At 32.6% G+C, this 11,211-nt stretch overlaps 1 pseudogene; it reads right to left on the bottom strand.

The window, feature by feature from the left end:
• Window positions 1-4,572: 4,572 nt before the first annotated feature.
• LOC128155703 (ficolin-1-like) lies at window positions 4,573-6,704 on the bottom strand (annotated as a pseudogene).
• Between the last annotated feature and the right edge of the window lie 4,507 nt (window positions 6,705-11,211).

Raw genomic sequence — 11,211 nt, 5'->3', positions numbered from 1 at the left:
GATACAATATCCCATGGTCGTCTGCGACCGATGGAGGCCTACTACTACTAATACTCCTAAATATATATATATATATATATATCCCCGAGTACCCAAAATCCGTCACCATAAGCAGAAAACCTCCCGCGTTTCTCTGTAAATTATTTTTTGTGGTTTTTATCATTTGCAATCACTAAATATAATCTGAAACAATATAGTTTATAAAATAATTAACACAAATATTTTTATTTTTATTCAAATAAGCCCTCTGAATACGACGTTTATCACGCGTGCTTACTATATTTTATAAACCTAACTACGTCCTAACCACATGCTCTATGATATGGCAGGGAATGAAGACACATTAACAATTTAGTTAAAACTCCATTTGTATCTAGGCCAAGTTATAATAAGTAAAAATGATCATACAATTTAAATTGTATTTAATTTCATCGAAATGAAATGATTGCCAGAATAAAAAATGGGTCCATGTAACAAAAATCACAATGGCCTTTTCAGAATGTATGGATGCCGTTTGATTTATGTCCTTACATATTTCAAATATTTCATATCATTAATTAAGATATAACTTATCATATTATTTATTTATTACATTTTTAGAAATGTAGCATATTCTAAATAGAGATATACCGGATATATCTATAACCCTGTATAAGGCAAAAGTTTCGGCATGAGCGATTTGAAGTTATCATCAAGAGTAGTGCATAAAGGCTATTGCGGACTGAAAAAAAAATGTATTAATTACCTTAATAAAAAATGTATTGCATGTGAAATGTTTCATCTTGACCTCTCTAAAGATGGCTGACCACCGTAAATGATCAAATGGGCCCGCGATCAGAAATATCGATATTTTAGTGCACCCGTGAAAAAGTTTTAGCTGATTTCACGCTGTTGATGGTGCATAAAATGAACAAGGTTTAATTCTGTTATTTTTTGACACATTCTTAAATTTAACCGTTGCAAATTGTTGACATTTGATGAAAGATTTTTGAAATGCAAAAAATGACGTCATAATGGTACTTGACTTCAAACGGGCTATGCGATATATATATATATATATATATATATATATATATATATATATATATATATATATATATATATATATACGTGACCAAATCCTGTGAAGCCCGAAGATTTCCCAGTAGATTAGATCACGTACCAACCAACTTCATATCCCAGTGAACTTTTTAACATTATACAGTTGTTGACTGGGGTCGAGGGCAACAGTTGATCTGTCGGACCGGCTCGCAAACTGTTGCCCAAACTGTTATACCCCTTCTAATCAATAACATGTTTTCGCGGAATGTGACGTCACCGGTCAACAGTCTTTTTTAACAGTCGATTTTAACAGTTCCAATCCAACAGTTCCAGCCCAACAGTCAAAATGCTGGACTTTTTTTTGTATAGAGTTATATAGTAACTGTTTTACAGGGGTATAACAATGCTGTTTATTACTTATATCTACGTTTGAAAAAGACAACTCGTTCAGAAGTGTTAAAATTACCGAGATTTAAGTTTACAATAATCCAAGCGACAAGCGATAAGCGTTATTTGTTCATTGTGACGTAACGAAAACGTTCATTTAAGAAATAAACAGCAATCTAAAAAGTTCACCGGGATATGAAGTTGGTTCGTCACGTAATCAAATCCTGTGAAGCCCAAAGGGCTTCTCGGTAGATTTGATCACGTACCAACCAACATCATATCCCGGTGAACATTTTAACATTGCTGTTTATTACTTACATTTACGTTTGAAAAAAGACAGATCATTTAGTTTTATTTAAAATTTTAAGTTTACAATAATCCATGCGACAAGCGATAAGCGCGTGCTATGATCATTGTGACGTCATGAAAAAGTTCATACAGAATTGAACGTTTCGCTATTCTACTGCAGTATAGGCTCTGATAAGGAAACTTATTTGCAATTGTAAATATACAGAATTAAACGTTTTCGCTTTCCTATAGGTTCATATAAAGAAAAATATTTGCAATTGTAAATATAAGATATTGTGAAATGTGGCCCCTCGGTACACTAACCAAAAATGAGTATCCGAATTTTACACTTAATTTTGCACATACTTGATCTTTTACATATTTACCTTTATGGAATACCATTTATACCGAAAATAAGATCATATGCAATATACATAACTAAATTTTCAGTTGCTGTTCGCGGTTACCTTCAAGTTCCCTTTATTATAGCCCCCATCACTTTATAAACGATTAAAATACATAAGAGCAAAAATGTACATTTTCTCCCTCCACTACTCACTATACTCTGTCTCTAATTTTTGCTTCCACCACTTTTCACTTGATATTTCGATAATGATAAATACCTTTGTGCTCAAACTATGTTCATCCACTAATATGAAAAATGTCCAGATTATCTGTTTTGAAACGCCCCTTCTACCGCTTTAGGTTTCAATACACATCCCGTAATAAAAAGTCTACAGGGATTTTGCATTGCATTAGCCATTAATTAGCCCAGATGATAACGTTGAAAAATTGCGCAAGGTGTCCCGAATACTTCCGAATGGAGAAAAGATGTAAACATTCCCCATTATAAATCTCTGTAAGAAATTTGTTTTCGTCCCTAAAAACTTTTATGAGAGAAAACGGATAATTTGTCAATGAAGATATCTTCCATATTTTTCATTTCATCATTTACAACTGTACTTCTTTCACAGGTATGTGTATTTTTATTAAAAATCATCAACAAGTGATGAACGCAATAACTTAGGACAGACTACAGTTATTGTTTTTTATTTTTAAAAATCCTATATGTGAAAGAAGAAAAGTGTAGCTCATTGCACCAAAATGAATGCACTCAATTCCTCAAATTATAAACATTGAACAATTTAATAGGCCTTCTCCATTATAAACGATTGTCGTTTACCGGGCATGAATTCATTTCATATTACGTTTCATATCCTGACTAACTTGGTTGATGAATAAACTTAACTGAAAAATGTTGTCACATATGTTGAAGAGTTTTAATTCAAATTTATGTATTGGCAGGCATGTCGATTTTTGTACCAAGGGCCAATCCATTATTTTCATTTTATTGCTGAAAAAACAACAAATGTTTACAAACAAGATTAATTTCCCATTGCAATAATTTTTTAAGACACCGATAATGCTTTTATACTCATAATAATAATGTCAGGACTATGGAAACTGTTTAAAAGACGTTGTATTCATTTATTTCTGTTCGAAAAACTATCAAATATTTGTGTAGATTTTATGCACTTCATCGTTGAAGAAGGGGCACCAGAAAGTAGTTACAGCATATCATCCTTTTAGCAAGACATTTCTATTGATCAACCAAAATTTCAGCGTCAATTGTAGAATTATAAGAAAGATACATAGCTTGGTTCGAGTCATGTTTTTGTTCACATGAGTTTATTACATTCAACTTTAAGATTTTAAAATATAAATGAACTAAAGCATGACCTAAGCTTTGTGTACAAACATACAGTAGCATTGTGTGCAAAGCTCTGTATCTTGCTTATAACTCAAAGGTTGACTCTCAGGCTAGTAAACAGAAATTTGTAAACAATTAAAACAAGAGAAAAATGCACTAAAACAAAGAAAAAACACAATTTATTTTTCACCATATATATACTTATATATTTCTAGCAGCGTGAATAATATCCGTTTAGATTGAAATTTCAGAGCATCCTAATAAAACATGGTGCATTAATCAACCATTACGTAGAGATCGTACCGAATTACATGTACCAACATAATGAATAGTATTCTATAATATGTTGTAAGTGCATAAGATTTTGCGCAGGAACATGCAAACAATCAGCTGTCTGATTAGCCGGTCTACACGTAAAAATTTTAAATTCGAAAATAATGACGACGTTTCCTCTCAAGTTAAACTAAACATGCTAAACGAAAATCAAAGCAAGCTAAAACCACCGTCACAAATGAAATTGTCAACGCATTGAAATATTTAACCTCAATTTACTTCACATAAACGGCACACATATATTTTGGATGTTTCAAATATTCCCTTTGCACGTAAACTGTTGTACAACAACCAAATTCATCTCCGTTCAACTTCGAGATGGCTGCTTTTAACACAGACTGGTTTTCGATATATGAAATAACAAGCCCGAAGTTAAACTAATTGACCCCCCACTCTCTCAGTCTTATTTTTATTTTCATAAATTTCTCAATTTGAAACAGAATTAGCCCTTAATTTTTGCAATTCATATGTTCCTTCCCATAAGGATAATTTATGCTAATCTACGTTGAATTTGACGCAGTAGTTCTTTAGAAGAAGATTTTCTCCGGTTGGAATAAAGATCGGTCTTTCATTTCTGCAATTTATATTTGCCTTCACATAAGGATACTTTGTGTCAAATTTGGTTGAAATTGGCCTAGCGGTTTTAGAGAAGTTCAAAATGTAAAAAGTTTACAGTCGGACGGACAGACAGACAGACGAAAAGACGGACGGACGGACAGACGGACGACGGACAAAATGTGATCAGAATAGCTCACTTGAGCTTTCAGCTCAGATGAGCTAAAAAGTTATTGTTTTCTGATCTTCATTCCTTATCATTCATTCAATGTCCAGTGAGGCCAATTTCCACCACTAGTATTGGCGGCCTGCTTGTATAGTCCATTCAGGTTTGCGTAATGACAACGATTGTACCACCAACCTCCTTTAAGGGGGCTGGGGGGGTTGCTGCCATTTTAGACAATATTGATTTCCTTTAAAAAAAAGAGCTCTATATAAAAATAATAGAAAATGATAAAATTTTATATTAAAATATATGAAATTTTTCTTTATCAAATGGTAGTTGATAGCTTCAGAAATCGCATATAAAATTTTCAATTAAATCTGATGGTTTTATATTACATTATATTTCGACCCCCAGCCTCCTTAAACTGACGGTTACAATGAAATCTTGCATGGTCTTTGGTGGAGAAACAAGATACATTGTGGTAAGACAATGAATTCCCTACACAAAAGGAACACTTTTCAAATAAAAATAATGTTTCTAAGCGTTTGAAATATCAAAATCAATGCTTTTAAGCCACTGGCCATCCATAAAATAGATTAATATTGACATTATATTTGATAATTTGGTTATCTCAAAGGATTATGGTAAAACAGGAATACACTTATAGCAACACAGAGGAAATTCGAAATACTTTTTTGATATTTTTGGACATTTATTTTCATATGAAAAGGTTTTATACATGTATATAAATCATTCTAATCATGCAGATTTTTTGTTGGTTTTATATCATTGATCCTTCTTGTAAATGTATGACTTATAATGCAAAAATTGAGAAAGGCTCAAAAGCATTAAAAAGGGATATTTTTATCACCGTATATTATGTTAATGCTATCAAAAATAAATCGAAATATATGGATAAAATATATTCAAACTAAATACGTATTGTTATCATTTAACAGGACTTTATAATATTTAAGTCCAAAGTTGGTAGAGTTTAAAAATTGATAGAGGAAATTTAGGTAATTTCAGAAAATATTGCTTGCAACCTAATTCCTATATTTCTGTTTTCGCGACATATTTCTTCCTTATTTTTTTTTTATATATTTTCTTCTTGGTAATAGCATTGTTATTAAGAATATCAATATCTGAGTGCAAAATCTTCATGGATTTCTTTATTGAAATTATTCATTAAACGCAGACCACTGACCACGTATTTCAAAATCGCAAAAAAAACCCACTTAAATCAAAGATCTATAACATTCAAAGAAAATAAGGGAGCGACGATTCTCTGTAATTCTATCCATATGACCAAACACAACAATTATTGAAAATTCTCCAATAATCAAACGATAGGCGGAAGCTGCGTCTCGAACAGAGACAACTCGGTAGTATGCATATCGGCTATTGTTTTCGTAGTATGACATGTCCACTCTAAGCTCATAACAAGCCTGTGTTATCAGCTGATGAATCCTAATGTTCCCTAAGGTATAAACCAAGCCATTTCCTGAAAAACTAGTTGAAAACTATGTAAAAGTTTTACGGATTAAAAAGATTAATAAACCATACCAATCCAGTGTTCCTCCGAAACATTACCAAATGCATACCGGTATTCCTTCCAATTTAGGTAAAAGTCAACCTTTCCATTCATTCTTCAAGTTAAGTTTTTAACTTTGAACCCATGATTTTATAGGTACGGAGTTACCTTAAAGTAGAATATATTGTACATTTCACGAACATTTTACCGTATCAAAAACATGTTAAACAATTGTTAAAAATATGAGATATTAGATTACATAAGTTAAATACAAAAATACGTTCACGTTGAACATTCAGAGTTTGATAATTAACCAAAATGATGTGAAGGGTGACGCAACGCTCGGTGCAACACCTTTTTGCAACAGCCTGGTCAGATATACTTATTTGTTATCTCTTGTAGATAATTAAGAGGTAAATTAAAGGCTACACTGAAAGATCATTCTATATCATATAGAAGTTGTTAAAAGGAATATCAGTGATTAAACGTTGAGTTTTGTTCTCAATCAATGGCACTTAACCCTCTAAGAAGTACTGTCCAACCCTCTTATATAGTACCTTCCATCCACCTTTATCCGTGGTCATGTCACAGTACGCCTGGAAACCTCCAGTCCCCTCTGAATAAATTGTATATACGTCGCTTTGCCTTTAACCAAGTCTTAGAACGTCTTGGCAATCTCTCGTTAGCATGGACACTTGAGAAATGTTTCAAAAATGTTTTTGTTGGTCTTAACATATTTTTTTCCGTTTTTCTGCTAACAACAAAGCGCACAGGGCGGGGTCGCCGTTCAGCAGAGGATGTTCCTCAATGGCACCTGACCCTCTATTTTTTGTATTTTCCTTTGAAATTTTGATTATCACCATGTTATAAAGCAGTTACTTTTACTATCATTAAATGCATTTCCAGTGGCGTCTGAAGCAAATTGAAAGTAGGGGTCTTGACTAATCATCGGAAATCTTGACAAGCAGAATAAAACAAAACAAAACTAATTCCCAAAATCACGAAAATCTTAATCCGTGGTGTGGGGTTGGGGGGAGGGAGGGAGATAAGAGTACCTACCATAAACCAAAAATTTCCATAATCATGAAATTCCTAATCCGGAAAGGGGGGCGCGCAGAATACCTATGACCCCAGTTTTCAATATCACTATTAATATTTCAATATTTTTAATGTAAATTAAGGAACATTTTGTTTGCTGCGGGAAAAAGTCGGGGGCTGGCCCCTCCCTTATGCTATGTGCCTAATGGTTAGGTCTGCCTTTGCCAAAAAAAATTGGTTCCGGCGCCTTAGATTTCTAAAGAGAGAATATCAGTAGCTGTAAGTTGACATTTAATTCAAGATTGTCTTCTGCCATCTTCATACACGTGTGTTATTCTGATTAATTTTTTTTTACATGACTCAACTCGATATTTCCGGATGGAAATATTCATCAGGTTTTATATACGGAACGTCAGCATGACGGAATAAGTTATCAGACATAAAAATTTCAATAGAATCGGGTAATAAACGAACAAGACATTAAGGTGGCTCACAACACCTTGGCATAGTTTCTCGTATCGGCAAAAAATTACTTGATTTTGAAAGAGGCATGATGGATAAGAAGTATATAAGTCAAAATGGCAAAAATATATGCAATTCTGGGTAAAACATTATGTTTCCAAAATTTTATTCATTAAACACGAACATATCTCCATTCGGATTCAAACTCTAAATCTGCGGTTCACAGGACCGATACTTACACCAATGAGCTATATGATGATATACAATCAAATCGATTAATGCAAACAGACTAGCAAAACATTTGAATTGCCATCTTGTGTCGTAGTGTCTTATAAAGTTTAAGTCTAAGTAAAATGGGATACCGAAAGGATCAAAGTTAGGAACTAAAAGAAAAAAAAATACTGGAATTTTTTTCAAAATAATAGTATGATCTTTCGTTGGAAACGGAAGACCAAAACAATCAAAGTTTACAGCTAAAATATTTAGAATTAATTCGGGATGTCAACGAGTACTCGAGTATTCGATTGTCGCTCGGTCACTACGATCATCGACTAAACTTTTCTCAGTCGCTTACTCGTTATAAAGTGAAAAAAAATCGAAAATATTATTTATTGTTTTTGGCTATGAATATAAAAAGAAAACAGTTTTCTTTTCTCAAGTTCAAGTTCAATTTCATTTATTTTCACTTATAACATATAATGTTACATGAGGTGCAGAAAAATTATATACAAAAGTATAAGAAAAGCCGGATTTACAAAAAAAAAAAATGGAATAAAGTGAACAATGAATTTGTTATGATCGTTACGTAGGATGACCGACCAAATCAAATTTTTTTCTAATTAAAGTACACAATTTCATAAGTAATACATGATTTGAAGATGGCATAAGTGTTCTTAATTTTAAGGTGTTTGGGTTTTTAAGATAACAATTACTAAACAATTATTTTCTTCCATTTGACAATGCACTAAATTCTAAAACATAATGAAATTCATCGCCAATTTTATTGGCTTCACATAAGCTGCACTTGCAGTATTCACTTGAGTATTGATCCACCTACCAATTACTATAGGGAAGTGATGACTTGTAATTCTATATTTAACAAACAAGTTTCTTCATTTTCGTGGTAGTTTAAATAAATAGTCTTCACATCAAAAATTAGATTTAAAAATACGATATATAGCACATACTATCTAATTCACTATTCCATTTTTGACAAATTGATCTTTAAGATTTTGTTTGACAGTATTTTCTAACCATTTTACGTTAACAGGATTTTGCTGGTGCCATAAAAGGATAAGTCACAGCTATCAAGAATGTTTTTTATACAAATTAGCCACTTAATATTGATTTCATCTCTAATGTAACAACTGTAGAGATACATATACATAGTTTTACATAACTTATTCTCCTGGCATAAAATCATCTTTGCCCCAAATCCAACCATTCTCGTATGAATTGTTATATATAATGGAAAACGATCTTTCTCCCCATAAATCATAAAAATGGGGATACTACTTGTCAAGTTAAGTATGTGTTTAAGAATCCATAAATGTACACACTTGTTAACATCAATATTTTGTAGCTCCATATTTCACAAGAGTATAGTAAAACTGGTAAAACAACCTTGTCAAATAAGTCTAATTGAATAGCAAAGGACATTTAAATTTTTTTTTCTAATAATACTATGCATAGCTTTCTGGGATTGAGTACACGAGTGTTTCTTGGCTTTACAAAAAGAGCCAGATCAGGAAAATAATAGTCCTAGGTAGTTGTAATCTCTAAGTACTTCTAATTTATCATTATTGTACATAAATAAACACTAAGGAGCAGGTCCTTTGGAGAATATCATAACTTTGTTTTTTTACACATTAACTGTAAGTTTGGAGCATTTACAATATATACAAAATTCGTCCAGCGCATGTTGTAAATCTTGGGTTGACTCTGTTAGTACGACAATGTCGTAGGCATATAATAAAACAAGTTGCTGTCCTTTAAAAAAGGACCACAATACGTGGACTATTTTGCATGTGTTTCCAACGAAAACGTGAAAGCCTTAAGATTATCAGAGATTCCACCGGCTCTCGCCCTCTGCTTTTAACCACTAAATTTGTACGTTGTATTACGTATGTACATGTATGTATAGCCCTGACATTTTATCTCAGAATTTAAAGGTTTCATACTTCTAAAATAATTATGATCTATCTATGAATGAAGTTTGCATGTATAGTATCAGGCATTCGGTGAATTCTACTATTTGCGCACACATTACGATTCGCATTACTTTGTTATATAACTATGCAGTGACAGCTTTGTGTAAATTAAAAGTTTCATATTTTGATGCATTTTTTTTTAGATTTACACTTTTATACAGTGACAAAATTATGCAATCATACTTAAGGTACTTCACTACACCGAGACTTATACTTTTTAAGACACTACGTCACAAGATGGCGATTTAAATGTTTTGTTAAAGTGTTTGTATCAATCGATTCAGATGTATATCGTAATAGCTCAGTGGTTAAAGTATCAGACTTGTGAACCGCAGGTCATGAGTTCGAACCCGCCTTCGGCTTTTGTTCATGTCTACTGAATGAAATATCTGAAAATATCATTTTTCATCTAAAATTGCACAATTTTTCCGCCTAAATGACACATATACCTCTTATCCATCATGCTATCTATCATAATCAAGTAATTTTATGCTGATTTGAGAAACTATTTCAAGGTGTAGTGAACCACCTTAAATGCTTAAAAAATTTAATCGAGAAGTTCCCTAGCCTCGCCTACTATAAAAGTAAAAAGTTAAGTTACATGACTGTGTATTCGGAAAACAACAAAACACTGCAAATTATGCTATTTGATGCATGTTGTAGTTTCAGCATAACATTAACTTATTTCATAATACTGATAGTTCATATCACATGCCAATCATTTCTTTAAAAGGAATACTTTGTTTCTGTACTGTTTACCGACAACTTTACAATTACAGCGCCTTTGAACTTATGTGTGCATATGGTACACCCCTGCGAATGTGTTCGGAATGTTTTCTTTATCGTTGCTAAGTATATAATAAATCGAGAGGTTCTCGAATGAAAGTTCACGAGACTTCACCGAGATTTGTTCAGTTCCTGTGAAATTTCGAGCGGAAGTATATGTGTTCGGATAATATTCTCAAAATACGCAAGTTCTGGTCGTTTTCATATCATATCTTACTTTGATTTGTGTTAAAACATGAATATCTTTTTGAAGATGTATGTTTTTTTCACCATATAGCGGTTATTTGAATTAAACGATGATATTCAGAACAGAGTTATCGTTCGTGTTCAACCACGTGTAGAGTGGTTGAAAATATAAACATTGGGTTGCTTAAAAAAATCATAGCCATGTTTGATGCTTGTTGTGTGCAATATCATGTTTTTAAAAAAATAATGGGTGTCTGTTTTGCATAAGAACTTAGTATATCGAGACATTTTCAAGGAACATTCTGCATAAAATAGTATATTCTGTTTCACTACTGATGCTATTACTAGGTCAGGCGCGGATCGAAAATAAACCCTTAGGGGGGATCTCTACTAAGCATGTTAAATGTTGCAACAGCAGAAAAAACAAGAGGCCCATGGGCCACATCGCTCACCTGAGGAACAATAGGTATGATAAAGTCAGCTTAATGGAGTCATAATACAAACAATCTGGACA

Source organism: Crassostrea angulata, chromosome 7 (assembly GCF_025612915.1).
Source record: "Crassostrea angulata isolate pt1a10 chromosome 7, ASM2561291v2, whole genome shotgun sequence".
NCBI classification, from domain to species: domain Eukaryota; kingdom Metazoa; phylum Mollusca; class Bivalvia; order Ostreida; family Ostreidae; genus Magallana; species Magallana angulata.
Note: the sequence above shows the minus strand (reverse complement) of the source record. Positions and strands in the feature narration are given on the sequence as shown.